We start from the raw sequence: 12,882 nt of genomic DNA, 5'->3' as shown, positions 1-12,882 counted from the left end.
TGAACATGGTAACGAGTTCAAGGTTAATGGCCAAAGACTCAAGCTATATCATAAGGGGGCTACGATTGGTGCATTATAATTACTTCACCTAAGCGGTTGCGATTCATTTTGAGCTTCAATGTGGTAAGAGGGGTGTGGGACCTAGATAAACCAGCGCTTTCCGGGAGGTAACCCGTATATCTTTCTTTCTAGACTAAATTTTTTTTTTTTCATTATTTTTATTTTTATTTTTTTAGAGAGGTGAGGAGAGTGAAATTTTACCTTTCATGAGTGTTTTTTACAGGTTTTAGATCACAAAGTATGGAGATTTCAAGAGAAAAAGGCGAAGAAAAGAGAAGCTCCAGGATTGGGTACGAGCCCGATCAGGCGAGGCTCGCCCGATCGGGCGCGCACCTAAGGGTCAAAATTGAGCATTATTTTGCCCGATCGGGCAAGAAGTCCCAATCGGGCGCAAAATATGGATTTTATCGGAGCATATAATCGCCCGATCGGGCGAAGCACGCCCGATCGGGCGCGCAAGTGAGGAAGAAAATCAAGGGAATCTTCGCCCGATCGGGCGGAAATTTGGAGAAAACGAGTGCCAAGAAAAAAATATCGGGGGAAGCTCGCCCGATCGGGCAAGCAATCTGGCGATTTTGAGGTTCGTGTTCGCGCCCGATCAGGCGGAAGTCGCTCGATCGGGCGCGCACTTCGCTTTCCAGAAAGAACTAATTTCGCCCGATCGGGCGCACCTATTTTCCGGAGGATTAATTCCTCCTTCTCCCCTATTCTTTTCTTTTTCTTTCTTACTTCTTCTTCTTTATTCACACTTTCTCTCTCTAAAACCTCCATTTTCAAACTTTCAACCTCACCTTCTTTCCAAGATCTCCTCAAATTCATTCATCCAAACCTCAAAATTTTTACATATTCTTAATCCTCACACCTTCCTCTACATTTTCCACCCACTTTCTCCCACTTTCTCTCATAATTTCTTAAAACCCTTAGAGAGAAAAAGCTTCAATACCCAAATTTCTATCTACAAATGGCTTCCAAACGTTCTAGACAACAAAGGGGAAAAAGTTCGAGGCAACAACAACCAATGGTCGACCCGGAGCTTCAAATACCGGGATGGGAGGAGGTTGTTATCACCTCGACGGAACAACGGGCAAGGATGCTAAATCTTATCGAGTGGCAGGTAATCTCATCCCGTTTTGTTCATCATCCTACATTATCTAGATTAGGTCTTGATAAATATGTAGAGAAATTATTTAAGGGTATAGGCATGAGTGGTTTCTTCCAAATGCATCATAATACTTATGATTACTTGACATTAGAATTTATTTCTAGTTTTAATGTTATTAAAATGAATGCTTTGATCCTTCATGTGCAATTCCGATTACTAAACAACGATGTGCGATTAACTCTAAAAGAATTTGGGAAGTTGTTTGAACTAAAATTGGACAAACCTATCGAACCCTCCCAAGACCACATTGTCGTGGTCTACAAGAAACTCACTGGGGAGGGTTTGGCTAACCTCCAACATGCCAAAGGGACGTGGATTCAACATCCCGTCCTAAAGTTTTGGTAAAGTTTTGCCGGCCTCACAATTTTTGGGAGGCATGAACCGGCAAACGTGAGGAGGGATGAACTAGAATTGTTGGCATCCTATTTGATCCCTAATGCTGAGAAATTAAACATACCTCATAAGATTGCCAACCACTTTCAAAGGGCGGCCAATGCGGCCGAAATGGGTAGGTCTAGGGTGCCTATCTATTTTGGGGGGTTGGTGACCCATATTGCTATTAAACACCTAGGATGGAACCCAAATGGGCATATGAAAGTAGTGGGCTCAACCCTTATGGACCTAGCTTACTTAGGGAGCCTAAACTGGGTGCAACCCATGGGCGGTGAGACTTGGTGGATAATCCACCGGCAATCAGGTAGGAGAGACCAAGCCTTTACCCTACCCAACCCCGCCTTGACCAAATTTGAGAAGAGGAAGCCTTCTTACACATTCGAGATAAACGGTCAAGGCGAGGTTCAAGAACCTCACCTTTCACCACAACCCCACCAATCATCCCAAGATCATTCCCCCCAACACCATTCACCACACTACCCCCAACCCCCACCCCAACCCTTTACCTATAGCATGCCCACCTCCTCCGTCGATTATAACATCGACCCTAATGCCCCTTATGACTTTTCGGCTTTTCGAAGCCAACTAGACCGTATAGAGATGGGGCAAGGGAGAGTAGAGGGCATGGTGAAAAACCTAGACGCTAGGTTAGGCACATTGGATAGTCGGGTGGGTCATATAGAGAGGAACCTCGGAAGGGGTTTATACCCGATGTACGATGACTATGCACGCCGAGGGGCTATTCCCCCCGAGGCCTTAGTTCCCGATTGGTTCCAATACCCCAAGGTGGGTATTCCACCCCCGGAGCTTTTGGTACTTATGTGGACTACTCTTCAGTCCATGGATATAGGGGTGATTCTCCTTTTGGGGGTATGGGGGGAAATGTGAACCCTAACTACTTTGCAGGTGGTTCGGGTTTTGGTGGTGCTGGAACAAGCCAGGGTGGTGCCGTCTCGAGCTATGGAGGAGGGTACGAGAGGATGGATGATGATGAGGAGTAGCTTCTCCTAGCTACCTTCCTAAGTCAATGAGGGCATTGCTTGATTTGGCTTGGGGGGGGGGGAGATTTCTTGTATATATGGTAACTCTCTTTCTCTTTTCTATATTTGTTTCTTTCCTAGTGTAGTTTTTATTGCTTTCCTTTATGACAAAAATACAAATTGTTTTTGAAAAAACAAAAAAAATTCAAAAATACGTTCCAATGAATTGTAAATTATGCTTCCCTGTGTCCCATACTTAGAAAATATTGTTTTGATTCTTGGTATATGATAATGAGCTTTGTGAATTTGTTGATCATGATTTGAAGTTTAATTGCTTGGATTCCTAAACATGCGTCAATTTTGCCAACTATTTGTGAATATAGTGCTTGACAAGTTGATTTGGTTAGGAATGTGTGATAGTTCCTGGTATGTCAATGAATTTGAGTATTGGTTTGCAACTATTAGTAATGTTTATATAGCTCAATATTATGCACATTGAGGAGAACGAAGGCATTTGTTCTCTTAGGTAGCCTTCAGACGATATTAGATACATTTGTTCCCTTCTTGTTACCATGTTGTTGCTTGTGCCCTTTTATTGTTTATTTAGCCACATTACAAGCCTATATGAGCCCCATTGGTTACTAGTCCCAAGCTTGGCTTGGGGGAGCTATTAGTTGGTGAGGTGAGGGATTTGTGGTGTGCATATCATTTGCACAATGTGGGAATAAAAGAAGAGTGATTGTTCTTTGATATTATGATTGGAAAATATTGATGTTTTGTGCTACAAAGTTGAAAATTTCCAATATGAGGTAAAAAAAAAAAGAAAAAAAAAGAGCAAAGAATAAAAAAGGTTTTTTCATATGTTCAAATGTTGTATTTGAAGGTTGCTCAAGAAAAAAAAAAAAGAAAAAAATGAAAAAGAAAAAAAAAGTTCAAGTTTTGAAAAAAAAAATAAGAGAAAGAAAAAAAGAATAAGTAGTTCAAAGTTTGTTTTAATTCACTCTATTTCTTATTATCATATTTTGTGAATGAATATGTAAGTGTTGGGATTGTGTTGTGTATATGATTGTTTGGTGAACTTTTGTGGAGTTGAGTTGTGATTGGAGATGTTTTGGTCATCACTTGTTGTGACCTTGAGTTTTATTAGGATATGGCTCCCTTAAGCATGGCTTTACTCTCACATTTTCCTAAATTTATCCTACCCCTTACCCTAGCCTTACATTACAAGCTGTAAAGACCTTCCGACCTTTGTGCATAAGAGTTGTATGAATGTGAAAGTGTTAATTATCAATGCAAGTTATGATTTGACATATTTCGAGTCGACTAGTAGGTCGAGCGTTCATTGTTTTAAACACACGAGAGTGTGAGTTGGGAGGGAATTGTTCACAAATAAAGGGGTTGGTTGGAGAGCGATCGAGTACATCTTTTACTCGCCACATAAATGAGAGTTGAGTGTGTGAGCACTAGTCTTGAATTCTATATGCTCATGTGGTTTACTCTACTTGACAATTGTTGGGGATGAAGGATGATTAGATGAATGAGATTGATTGACGTTGAAGCATGTCATTAGATTTATCTTGAATCGTTTGTGCTTGATTTTGTTTATTGGGATGAGGTATATTTTATATGTTCATTGATGAGCTCTTTGCTTAGGGACAAGCAAAGGTTTGGCTTGGGGGAGTTTGATATGTCCAATTTATATATTGTTTTACCCCCGTCCCATGGTCATAATTAGTAGTGTTTTTGGCTCTTTAGGGCCACTTTTATTACTAATTTGTGTTTTCTAGTGTATTTGTAGTTTTGCTTGAATTTTGTAGGAAATTGCACACTTAGAGCATTTTCAGGGTTTTTCACGATGCAACTACGAGCGTTAGGAGGACACGACCATCCTTGAAGCCCAGGACCGATGAGAGCCGGTGATTAAGGGCTCGACATGTGATACCGGGGCAATTGGATCAAGTAATTAAGACCCGATGAGGAAATCCGGATTGGGCCGAGGAATCGAGCCTAATCGAAATCCAAGCCTCGAAGAAGAAGCCGGGCCCGATCGGGCAAGCATACGCCCGATCGGGCGGGCGCACGCAAAAGCAGCCTCAAGGAAGGAGTCGCGCCCAATCGGGTGAGCGTAGGCTCGATCGGGCGCAACACACCAGCAAGGGCATAGTGGAAAAGGCGGGCCGATCGGCCGGCCCTTCGCCCGATCGGGCGCTTGTTTTTCTAAGTACCTGATTAGTTTTGTTTAAGATTTTTTTTAGGAGTGTTTTAAGTACGAATTTTGTTCGTAATTTTGGATTACCTTCTCTTTTAGATTTTCTCTCTCTACTTAGGATATTTTTTCTCTCTTAAACTCTCTCTCAACATTGTTCTTAATTACATTCATTAATCCAGATTTCTTTTGGTAACAATTTCTTCTCTTTTAATTTCAGTTATTTTATTTAATTATTTGATTATGTCTTGCTTTATTTATTTTTATTAATTTAGATTTAATGATGCTTGAGTAGTTTTATTTCTAGGGTTTATGGGGATCTAATAAATAATATGAAGGGGTAAATTTGTGATTGTTGATTATCAATGCTTGGTTAATTTCCTATTGATTGATTTAATGTTATGCAATTAGGTTTGGCCAGATTTAGTTGTATGAGTTTAGCAATATTAATTCGAGATTCGACATATGAGAATTGATGTTTAGGCTTAGTTTCAATAGGCAGACTAATTTATAAATGGTTAAGTTGAGATTCGACAGATGAGATTTAATACCGGTAAATTAACTCTGTGATTGTAATACGTAGCGAAAGCCTTTTATAATCTAATTAATCAATGCTTGATGATTGTTTATTATGATTTGTCCTGGAATATTGTTTATTAGTGAACCTATGCCCTAGGCCTTTTAATATTTAATTTCTCCCTACTTTATTTTCTTTGATCATATTCTTCGTAGTATAGTCTTTAATTACAACAACATTAGTTACCTTGGTAATTTAGATTATATAATTAATTAGGAGTAAAAAGACTTGTTTCCCTGCGGATTCGACCCTACTTCCCTATCTGCATTAGTTAGAGGACTTAGGTAATACTTTTCATTAGGGGATATGACTCTACCTTGTCATCCTATCAACTTGATCACCTTTTCTGACAAAGATTTATCTCCAGAAGGTGACAAGCATTACAAGGCTCTAAGCCTCACAGTAGTCTGCAAGAGGATGAACGTCCCAATGACCCTTGTAGACAACGGATCGACAATTAATGTCTGTCCACTCAGAACTGAAAGGATGTTAGGCATAAGGGATGAAGACTTAGCCCCGTCAACACAAGGAATAAGAGCCTAAGACAATACTTGTCGCCAAGCTCTTGGAAAAATCACTATAAATGTAACGGCGGGAGCAATAGAACATGTCACTACCTTCCAAGTGGTAGATATTAAGGCTTCCTTCAACCTATTATTAGGACGCCCTTGGCTTCATGACCTCAAGGTTGTCCCTTCATCTCTTCACCAACAAGTAAAAGTCGTAGTTGGAGGAATCCCCATCACAATCGATGCATCACCTATAAGGATTAAATCTGTTAAAAATCCGATCATTAATGTGGAGCACGATGAGGATAATGAAGACTTGTGGGGCTTTAATAAAGAGGTCTCCTTAATCAAGGAGGATGAAAGTACCCCTCTTTGTCACGACCCCCCCTCCAATATGACAGTAAATGTTATTCTCGAAAGACAGGGGCACTTTCCTGGAATGACACTAGGAAAGAAAAAGGAGATAGCAAAACAAATGGAATTACTTGGCCTCCCTAAGTTAGATACTTTTGGACTTGGTTGCGAACCGACTCGGGAAGTTCTTAAGCAAGCCTAGGAAAGGTCTAAGGCGCGTAGGAACACTCGCACCTAAAAGAAAGCAATCCTAATGGATCAATACCCTCTTTCTCTCAATGGACAATTCATAAGGGAAGGAGAGGACTATCCATGCTATGAATTTTCCAAACCTTTTGTTGTTGATGGCATAGGCAACCTGGGTTCGAAATCTTTTTGGATTGTTACTTTCTAGATGAGATCCCAACTCCTATTCACAAAGAGAAAGCACCCCCATGCTGTGAGTTTAATGTCATGGGACTCCTATTGGGGTGAGAAAAGGATGAGCCAAAATATGTAGAGGATAATTCCTTGCTCATCCAAACTGTCCTACAAAGCGAGAACTTTGACCCTTCGAAGCTCATTACTCCAGCAGAGGGTCTAGTGCAAGGATGTCGTAAGATGGTCAAGGTGACTACTCCGAGTGGAAAAAAAATCTCAATAACAACAGGGCAAGGACCAATGTTTGAAGAGTCGTCTGAGTCAGTGTCTGAGTCTTTTCCTGTAAAGTCTTCCAAATCTTTAGGTATAGCACCCTCTATTTCTAATTATTCTATTTCTACTCCTAGGATAGTTAGCAGTCAAGTCCCTAAGGACATTTCTCTTTTCCATGTAATGATTTCAGAATTCAATAATATGTCTTCTTCCTCTTACTCCTCGTGTTTTTCATTAACCCAAGATCAGATGACGAGCATTGATTAACTAACAATGAAAATGACAAAGAAATTATTAAAGCAATGGAAACACTTGAAAAGAAAACATCGATAATTGAGGATACTGAGACGGTTGATACCTCAAATGATTCAACCATTAAAAGAGAAGTTAAAATCGGATTAACGCTTAATAAACAAGAAATAAACGATTTAATTAATCTACTCAAAGAATTCATCGATGTATTTGCTTGGTCATATAAAGATATGCCAGACATTAATAGAGAAATAGCTCAACACACTATACCACTAATTCCAAGAATGAAAACTGTAAACCAAAAGTTGCGTCAAACGAAACCCGACGTAGCTCTTAAAATAAAAGAAGAAGTTCAGAAACAAATAACTGCAGGTTTTATTAGGGTATCCAAATATCCCGAATGGGTAGCAAATGTGGTCCCAGTTATGAAGAAGTATGGAAGGGTAAGAATGTGTGTCGACTATCGAGATTTAAATAAGGCAAGTCCAAAGGACGACTTCCCTTTACCACACATTGATATTTTAGTAGATAATACATCAAATCATGCACTTCTCTCATTTATGGATGGATACGCTGGGTACAATTAGATTCCTATGGCAGAAGAAGACATGGAGAAAATAACATTCATAACACCATGGGGTACTTATTGTTACACGGTAATGCCATTCGGGTTGAAAACGCGGGTGCTACTTACTAACGAGCAACAATTGCCCTACTCCATGACATGATGCACAAAGAGGTCGAATTATATGTAGACAATATGATTGTGAAATCAAAAGATTGCCCCGGACATCAAGTAGCCTTAAGAAAATTTTCCGAAAGGCTAAGAAAATACAACATGAGGTTGAATCCATTTAAGTGTGCTTTTGGAGTCGCCTCATGCAAGCTCTTGGGATATTTCATAAGCACTAAAGGAATAGAGATAGACCTAACCATGATCAAGGCGATCATGTCAATGCCACCGCCCAAAACCGAGAAACAAATTTGAGGATTTATTGGCCGGTTGCAATATATAAGTAGATTCATATCAAAATTAACAACGATATGCGAACCAATATTCAATAAGCTTAAAAAGAATGTGCCAGTAATATGGGATGACGAGTGTCAAAAAGCCTTTGAGAAAATCAAATCCTATCTAGCAAATCCTTCGGTATTAGCACCAGCGTTTCCAGGGATCCCTCTTAGGTTGTACTTAACAGTCACCAAGGAGACAATGGGGGCTATGCTTGCACAAGAAGTAGAAGGCAAAGAAAATGCAATCTATTATCTAAGAAAAAAGATGCTCGAGTATGAAGTACGCTACACACTGCTTGAGAAATTATGCCTCGCATTGGTATGGCCACAACCAAGCTAAGACATTACATGCTCGTGCACACAGTCTTTGTAGTTTCTCGAATGGATCCACTTAAGTATCTATTCGAAAATTCTACACTCAATGGGCGCATATCAAGGTGGATAGTCAATTTAGCCCAGTTCGATGTAAGATTCATGCCTCAAAAGGCTATTAAAGGATCTGTGGTGTCGGACTTCCTAGCGGATTTCCCAATAGAATATTCGACTCCAGTTCATGACAATGAATTTCCAGACGAAGACTTGATGGTCATAGAAGATGTTACTTGGACTTTATACTTTGATAGAGCCTCAAACCAAAAGGGATGTGGCGTCGGAGTACTATTAGTATCACCTAATGAAGAAGACGTTCCAATCTCTATAAAGATAGATTTCGACGTTACCAATAACGCTGCCGAATACGAAGCATGCGTGGTAGGCCTTGAAACAAATTTGGCATTGGGAGTAAAGAAATTACGAATATTCGGAGACTCTTCGTTGATCATCAACCAAATTTCCAAAATATGGAAATTAAGGAGTGAAAGTCTAGCCCCTTACCAAAATTATCTAGAAAATCTAACCAATCAGCTGGAAAAGGTAGAATACACCTATCTACCTAGAGAGGAAAACCAATTTGCTGATGCCTTGGCAAGACTAGCCTCAATGGTTAGGATTCCTACGGAAATCGAGCAAATGCCTTTAACCATAGAGAAAAGGCATAAACGACTTACATTCAAGCTATAGAAGATGATGAAGTGATCCAAGATGATGAAGAAGAAGAAGAACCATGGTATACGGATATACTTATTTACGTCACCAAAGGAGAATATCCTCCTCATGCTGACAAAAGAGCAAAACGAGCATTAAGACTCTTGGCTTCCTAATATGTACTCATAGACAACGAGTTACATAAAAGGGTACCTAAGGGTCGATCTCTCCTATGTATAGGGAAAAAGGAAGCCCAAAGAGCTATGAGGATAGTCCACGAAGGCATTTGTGGAACCCATGTTAATGGCAAAATGCTAGTCCAAAAGATAATGCGAGAAGGGTATTATTGGACTACCATGAATAGGGATTGTCATCAATATGTAAAAAGATGCCCTAAATACCAAATTTATGTCAATTTACAACATGTTCCTTCGTCTCTACTTTACACCTACACTTCGCCATGGCTATTCTCTACATGGAGAATTGATATTATCGGTAAAATTACCCCTCCCGGGACAAGAGGTCACGAATACATCTTAATAGCAATTGATTACTTCACAAAGTGGGTTGAAGCACAATCATATATATGCTTAACTCACTGCAAAACATGTAGCACTCTTTATCGAAAGGAATATTATTTGTCGATACGGAGTCCCACATGAGATGATAAGTGACAATGGAACTCACTTTCAAGCTGAATGTGCAGAATTGTTACAAAACTATGGCATTCAACATCTTCATTCTTCCCCTTATAGACCTCAAGCAAATGGAGCAGTGGAGGTAGCTAATAAAAATTTAAAGACTATTATCGAGAAGATGACAGAAAATTACAAGGATTGGCCTGCCAAACTCCATTTTGCACTTTGGGGTTATCGCACGCTAATTCACACATCAACAGGGAATACGCCATTCTCTTTGGTTTATGGAATAGATGTCGTACAACCTGTAGAGCTAGAAATACCGTCTTTACATATTGCACTAGAAAGTAAACTCAATGAAGTCGAATGGACTATAGCAAGGTTTTAAGAGCTAACTCTACTTGATGAAAAGCGACTAGAAGCTCTACATCATACCCAATGTTATCAAACCCGTATGGCTAGGAACTTTAATAATAAGGTCAAGACAAGAAACATCTAAGTAGGAGACTTGGTGTTAAAAGCATTAAGGAAAAATGTTTTGGATCCAAGAGGCAAATTTAGGCCTAATTGGTTCGGACCATATATCGTCAAAACCATCCTATCAGGAGGTGCAGCAAAACTAACTGACATGGATGACAATGAGTTCTCAAACATGACGAACCATTAAAAAAAAGTTGATTTAATTAAAAAGCTGAAATTTCATTAATAAAATAAAATAAAAATTACATTATTGATGGAATTAAATGAAAGCTTAATTAAACAAATTAACTTTAAATTTAAACCACTCTAATAAATTGGAAGTTAAAGAATGCTTAAATATTTCTTCTCTTTCTTTGCCCTTTTCCAATTTTTATCTGCATCTTCTTCATCGTCCACGACTTTATCTAGTAGGCATCCTTTAGAGGACCTACATTCAATTTTAGCGTAAATGGTTTCTCCCTTAGCTAGGACTTCATGTTTCTTTTCTATCCAAACCTTGTTTTCTGAAGTGTCAGCTTTTCTTTTCCCTTTATCCTTTGTAGTATTTTTCTTCTTAGGCATCACAGGTGTTTTGAATTCAATTTTTTCACCCAAGCGTTCCTTAGCAGGAATCACTTTGTCACCTAGACGATTCTTCACATTGGTTCTACTCTGATTTTTCTTCATATCCTTTGTAGGCTTATTAAGAAGCCATCTCTTCACATCATTGGGTAAAGAAGGAGGCTTTTGGGTAATCACTTCCTATAAAGGCCTAGCACTCCAATATGTGTCAAATTTCTCTACTTCTTGTGAAACAGGGATTCATAGGGACGCCAGAGATCCCTAGAAGGAATTGTTTGAAGTAGATCGTACTACCTTTTTACCCTGCAGGGATAATAAAACGTCATCTTGGTTAAGCTTGGAAGACGGTAGAAAGGTTGCTTGTTACCACTAACCATCTTCTCTATTTTCCACCATGGGACAACCCACTTGATAGCAAAGTTGCAAGAAGCAAAGACTTTATTCCACTCATGGCGCCCCATCTTAGAGAAGCGTTTCTTTCGCCTCACAAAACAATTTGGAGTATATTTTTCAATATTGTCAGGAGGACTAATTAATTCTAGTCTCTCCATTAGCCATATCTGCAAAAAAAATTCAATGCAAATAAATTAGTATTACTATACAAAAATATTTTTTTGATTTCTGTAATTAAAAATATTATTTTTCTACCTGTAATAAAATTAGACAGCCCCGACAAGGTGCTTTTTGGATTTTTCTTTAATTCATCAAGACTAAGCATAGTCTCTCCAACAATTAATGGCATTGGATTTCTTTCAGATTCAATTTGCTCCAAAACAGTTAATATAATTGCTTGACCCTCATTAGTTCTCCACTAGTCAGAAGATATTGGTTAAGCATGTAAAAGAGAAAACCCGCCCTTCTTCAATAAACATGAAAAGATTCAGAATAAGGTCTATCAAAGTAGTGGCGTGCAAATTCTTTTAGATTAACTATGCTACCATTTACAATATTTGTTAGATCTATATCTCTTAAATTAAAGAAGTGCTCAAAATCTTTATAATAATATTCATTTATTCTAGGGATCACCACAAGATCAAATGAAAGGAAGCCTAAGATGGCACCAAATTCTTCCGGTAACGGGCTAATTTCATCACACCCTAGTCTAAAGCAATCTGTATTTGTGTCCCAATATTCTAAGGCGGTATGAATAAAATCTATATCAAGATCTACCCCTTAACACCATAAATACCTCCCATATGAAAAAAAGTTGAGCTGTTTTCTCTCTTTAGCAGTTAAATACCGACACCATTCACGAGTGAAACTGCTAAAACTCTTAGTAACTAAAGACATGATTATTTGTTGAGAACTAAGATTATAATTAATCTATTCGAATTATAAAGAAAATCGGCAGATTAGGGGGCTATTTATTTATCAAATTGACGCAGTTTGACTTCGGAAAGGATTAGGAGCCAGCGCATTGCAGCGCCAAACGACCAGCCCGTCGCCTGGCGACAGCAGCAGCGCTCGGCGACAGCGCAAAATGCGTACAAGACGCGGCCTGCAGTGCTTCCTCAATGTGTTATGCAAAACCTCATTTTTCTGGCTATGATTCGAATTCGTACAATAACTTTACAATTTTGTCTTTGTTCAAATATCCCACATATATTAAATTAATATATTTTCCTTCTATTTTCTTTTTGGATTTTTTCAAACTTAACTAAATTTTGGTTTGTTTTAAGTCCGATTTATTTATCATTTTTTCTTTTTGGGGGAGAAAGTCGGATACCCTCTGTAGACACCTAAAAATGTCTCCCCAAAACCAAACTCGATGATGAACAACCTTTCATAGCCATTATTGGTCGGGTTGAGTATTTAATTTTTGGAGTGCTTAAATTCATATACAATCCCAATACATTTCATAAAAACCAATTCCTATCCCATTTCCCCAAACCATCACTTATTTTCCTCTTTTTGTGCGTTTAAACCCAAAATAATTCATTTTGTGTCCTTTAAAATCATTCATTTCGTATCTTGTTTATAAAAACGTTTAGTCTGATTTATTTTGGTACATAATCTGGGTCCAATGATTGATTAATTGGG

This window comes from Chenopodium quinoa, unplaced genomic scaffold, assembly GCF_001683475.1.
Source record: "Chenopodium quinoa cultivar QQ74 unplaced genomic scaffold, ASM168347v1, whole genome shotgun sequence".
Classification (NCBI taxonomy): Eukaryota; Viridiplantae; Streptophyta; class Magnoliopsida; order Caryophyllales; family Amaranthaceae; genus Chenopodium; species Chenopodium quinoa.
The sequence above is the reverse complement of the archived record's forward strand: the minus strand, read 5'-3'. Positions refer to the sequence as shown.